The sequence below is a fragment of the Helianthus annuus genome, chromosome 3 (assembly GCF_002127325.2).
Source record: "Helianthus annuus cultivar XRQ/B chromosome 3, HanXRQr2.0-SUNRISE, whole genome shotgun sequence".
Lineage (NCBI taxonomy): Eukaryota > Viridiplantae > Streptophyta > Magnoliopsida > Asterales > Asteraceae > Helianthus > Helianthus annuus.
In genome coordinates, this window is record NC_035435.2 from 112,713,220 (window position 1) to 112,718,852 (window position 5,633).

Consider the following 5,633-nt stretch of genomic DNA (forward strand, 5'->3'; position numbering starts at 1 on the left):
TGCGAGTTGGAAGAAGGGGGCTGGAAATGAAATTTTTGGCTAATCAGCGTTTGCACATTAGGAAGCCCGTCGGCGACGGGCTATATGCCGTCGGCGATGGCACCCTCCCACCCGACGGCTTAACCACCTGCCTACGGGCAAAGGGTGGCGACGGGGTTTTCCCGAGCCCGTCGGCGACGCCCACAATGCCGTCGGCGACGGGTCCCCCCCTAATTGATTTTGCTGAATTTGTTGTTATTCTTGTTAAGGCCTTAATTCGATTATGGCATTCGTTTAACATAAAGAATACCCCGAATCAACTATGAAACTAAGAAATTCATGATAGCTAGTATGCTTTAATAATGAACGTGCAAAAGAATGAGGAGTTCTGACATGCGAATGGATAAAGTAAGTGACACATTAAGAATGTTTGTAAAGAAGGATTGGATGGTTCACGATTTGTGAAAACGAACTATTGAAAACAAAATGATGTATATATAGAAGAATGAGGAGGATGAAAGTGACAATGATTAACATGAATGTTTAAATTGTAGATGGCAAGTGGAGGAAACACGGATAACACAGAACGTATAACTCGGAACGAGTTAAACAAGATGATCTCGGATGAAGTAACGAGGGTAATTGATGCAAACGTTTCCAAGCTAGCACAAGAGGTGGAGGGCCAAGTACTAAGTACGGTAGAAAATATGATCACGGGCAAGGTGGATGAATTGAAGGAAATGATAGCCGGAATTCAAGGCAAGAAAGAGGCAAGACGGTGCACCTACAAGGATTTTATGGCATGTAAGCCTACGACCTTTAACGGGGAAATTGACCCCATAGAATGCCAAAGATGGATAGCTAACATGGAAGGGGTGTTCATTCGGAGTCATTGTGACAAGGAAGACCAAGTCATGTTTGCCACGGGGCAACTCATGCGAAGGGCTAAAGATTGGTGGGACTCGTATAGTAAGGAGATTGGAGAAAATCGAGTTCAAACCTTGACTTGGCAAGAATTCAAACAGCCTTTTATCAAGTACCATTGTCCACAATCAGCTGTGGATCGAATTCAAGAAGATTTTCTCCGGTTGCGACAAAGGGATGAATCAGTTAACGAAATCACGAACACTTTCCTCGACCAACTGAAGTTTTGTGAAGAAATAGTTGGAACAGAAAGGAAGAAGATTATTCGTTATCATGGCATGCTCAAAGCTGAAATTCGGGAGTTCATAACTCCTTCAAAATGTGAAACTTTGGACGAGATCATTGATTTAGCAAGGGACAGAGAAATCGAGATAAAGAGGCAAGATGAACGTGGGGAGAAAAGGCAAGCCGAGAAGGGGTCAACTCAAGGCTCATCTAAGAAACCCAAAACGCATGATCAAGGAAAGAAGGAAGCTTCCAAAGGCGGGTTCCCACGATGCAAAACATGTGGAAAACCCCATTCCGGTGAGCGCTTATTGGGAAGGAAGGGGTGTTACAATTGCGGGCAAGAAGGGCATCCGTACTATAACTGTCTGAATCCCAAAAGGGTGTGCTACAATTGTAATGAATCGGGCCATGTGAAAGCCGATTGCCCAAAGCTCAAACAAGGGCCGAAGAAAGAAGGAAAGAAAGAAGAAACCGCGAAAGCGAAAGGAAGAATGTTTCAAATCTCCGCGGAAGAAGCAAGAGCTCACCCGAATGTGGTCTCAGGTATCTACATGATAAACTCTATACCCACTTATATATTATTTGATACCGGAGCTAGTAGGTCATTCATTTCTAGTGAGCTTGTACGTTCCCCTTTATTCACGATAGAAAGAATGTGTACACCACTCGAGGTAGAAATTGCCGATTGTAAGAGTTACCTACTGCATGAAATATGTAAAGGGTGTAGAATCACTATAGATGATGAAGATTTTATTATTGATTTGATTCCTATGGTTTTGGGAGAATTTAAAGTAGTGGTAGGAATGGATTGGTTATCCCGTTATCACGCGGAAATTTTATGCGAAAACAAAATTATTCATGTGACATCCCCTAAAGGGAAACGGGTAACCATTCATGGGGAAAGGGAAGTAGGGGCAAAATTTTGTACCATTTTAGAAGCAATTAAGTACGCGAGGAATGGAAGTAAAGCATTTTTAGCCTATGTTGTCGATACCAAATTAGGAGCTTTAAACATTGAAGATACTAAGGTAGTGAATGAATACCCGGATGTATTTCCGGACGAATTGCCGGGACTTCCACCCGAGCGGGAAGTCGAGTTTCGTATCGAATTAGAACCAAATGCCAAACCGGTAGCCAAAGCCCCTTACCGGTTGGCACCCGCGGAAGTACGGGAATTAATGGTCCAATTACAAGAACTTCTTGACAAGGGTTTCATACGCCCTAGCGTATCCCCGTGGGGAGCGCCTGTTTTGTTTGTTAAAAAGAAAGATGGGTCGATGAGAATGTGCATCGACTACCGTGAACTTAACAAACTCACGGTAAAGAACCGATACCCACTTCCGAGAATAGATGATCTCTTTGATCAACTACAAGGGGCAAGTTGGTTCTCAAAAATCGACTTGCGATCGGGCTACCATCAAGTACGAGTAAGGGAAGAGGATGTACCTAAGACTGCGTTCAGAACTCGCTACGGACATTACGAATTCCTGGTAATGTCATTCGGGTTAACTAACGCTCCGGCCGCTTTTATGGATTTAATGAATAGGGTATGCCGAAATATGTTAGACCGGTTTGTCATAGTGTTTATTGATGACATTTTAGTATACTCTCGTAGCGAGTCTGAACATGCAAATCATTTACGTCAGGTACTTGAAACGCTTCGAAAGGAAAGATTATATGCTAAGTTTTCTAAGTGTGCGTTTTGGCTTAGGGAAGTGCAGTTTTTAGGACACGTAATTAACGAAAAGGGGATTTTAGTGGATCCCTCTAAGGTAGAAGCCGTGATGAAATGGGTACCCCCGAAGAATGTAGGTGAAGTAAGAAGTTTCCTAGGTCTAGCCGGCTATTATCGGAGATTTATTCAAGACTTCTCCAAAATAGCCCTCCCTTTAACTAAACTAACAAAGAAAGAAGAAAGGTTCGAATGGAATGATGATCAGCAGAAAGCTTTTCGAATGTTAAAGGAGAAATTGTCAAGTTCCCCCGTTCTCACGCTGCCAGAAGGAACGAAAGACTTAGTGGTTTATGCAGACGCATCTCATCAAGGGTTGGGTTGTGTCTTGATGCAACGGGGCAAGGTCATTGCCTATGCTTCAAGACAACTAAAGCAACATGAAATTAACTATCCAACCCACGATCTCGAACTGGCGGCGGTAGTGTTTGCCTTAAAAATCTGGAGGCATTATTTTTATGGAACGAAATGCACCATTTATTCGGACCACAAAAGCCTTAAATACTTCTTCGAGCAGAAAGATCTCAATATGAGGCAACGAAGGTGGCTAGAGTTGATCAAAGATTACGACTGCGACATTCTTTACCACCCGGGAAAAGCTAATGTTGTGGCGGATGCGCTAAGCCGGAAGGAATACCCACCACCCATTCGAGTGAAATCGATGAGAATGATAGTTACACCAACCCTCCTTGAAACGATACGAAAGGAACAAGATGAATCTTTGAATAAAGGCGATCCGAAAGGTGAAAGAACGAAAGGGTTTGAAAGTGAACTTGAAACAAACACGAGCGGGTTAAGGACAAGGTTTGGGCGAGTTTGGATACCGCGACACTATGAAGCAAAGACCTTGTTATTGAAAGAAGCACACAAGTCCCGTTACTCGGTCCATCCGGGAGCCACTAAAATGTATCGCGATTTGAAGGAAAATTATTGGTGGCCGGGAATGAAACGTGATATTGTTAAGTATGTATCTAAATGCTTGACATGTTCCCAAGTAAAGGCGGAACATCAAAAACCTTACGGGAAACTACAACCCCTAGAAATTCCGGTGTGGAAATGGGAGAATGTGACTATGGATCTTGTGACCAAACTCCCAAAAACCAAGAGAGGGCATGATGCAATATGGGTCATTGTTGACCGCCTTACCAAAAGCGCCCACTTTCTACCCATTCGAGAGACCTATTCCTCGGAGAGGTTAGCGGAAGTTTATGTGAATGAGATCGTCTCCCGCCATGGTGTACCGGTTTCTATTGTTTCAGATCGGGATACGCGCTTCACCTCCCGCTACTGGCGGAAATTTCATGAAGGAATGGGTACCCAATTGCATGTAAGTACCGCATACCACCCACAAACGGATGGCCAATCCGAACGCACGATTCAAACTCTCACAGACATGTTGAGAGCATGCGTGATGGATTTTGGGGGAAATTGGGACGAACATTTGCCATTAGTAGAATTTTCATATAATAATAGCTACCAAAGTAGCATACAAATGGCACCGTATGAAATGCTGTATGGAAGAAAGTGTAGAACCCCGGTTTGTTGGGGAGAAGTAGGGCAAAGGGAACTCGCACCGAATGATGTGGTGGCGATAACCAATGAAAAGATCGACGTCGTACGGGCTCGGTTGAAAGCGGCGCAAGACCGACAAAAGTCCTATGCGGATAGAAGAAGTCGCCCTATTGAGTTCCAAGTAGGGGACCGAGTATTCTTGAAGGTGTCTCCGTGGAAAGGTATAATTCGATTTCGTAAGAGAGGAAAGTTGGGTCCCCGATATATCGGACCATTCGAAATTCTAGCTCGAGTTGGAAAGGTGGCCAACCGGTTAAATTTACCTACTTCATTGAAAGGCATTCATAATACCTTTCACGTGTCACAACTACGAAAATGCTTAGCGGATGAAACGGCCCATGTACCAATTGAAGATATTGAGATCGATGAGAAAATGAATTATATAGAAAGACCGGTAGCTATAAAGGATTCCAAGGTAAAGACGCTTCGTAACAAGGAAATCAAGCAAGTCTTAGTCCAATGGCAACACAGAAAGGGATCGGATCTCACTTGGGAGCCGGAGGATGAGATGAAGAAGTTCTACCCGTTTTTGTTTGGTACGTTAACCGGGTTTCGAGGACGAAACCTCTTTTAAGGGGGGTGGACTTGTAACACCCCAAAACCTACAAGCATGTACATTATATAGTTAAATAAAAATATAAACCTAGTTAGAATGTAATTTGAAAGAATAACCTAAAAGAGAAAGTTAGGTTAATTAAAAATAAGTTGTAGAAACATGAGGGACCAAATTAGGGAATGGGGAAAGTGATTTCTTTTAAAAGAAAATACTAACACACACCACACACACTTCAGTGTGTGTGTGTGTCGACTGGAGCAAGGGAAACAAACCCCAAGCCCTCAAATTCTACAAATTCAGCAAATTGGAGAAGAATTCTTGGCCCAAATCATAGCATGTTTACATAAAAACGTTCATCTAAGTTAGACAAACGAATGGTAAGTCGAATTTCATGATTTGGTAATTTTTCATGAGTGGGTTTTGATTTAGTATGAAGCTTTCTTTGAAATTGAATATGAATGTATGTTGAATTTACCTTATAGAGGGCCAAATCATGCTTAATTTCTGGTTTAGTTAGAGATTTATATGAAACCCATTTGCAAATGTGATGATAGAAAGAATTATGAAAGTTCTATGTTAATTGGTATGATGACTAAAAATGGTAGTGTTCATATCAATGGGTTGTTAGTTAGAAACAATTTA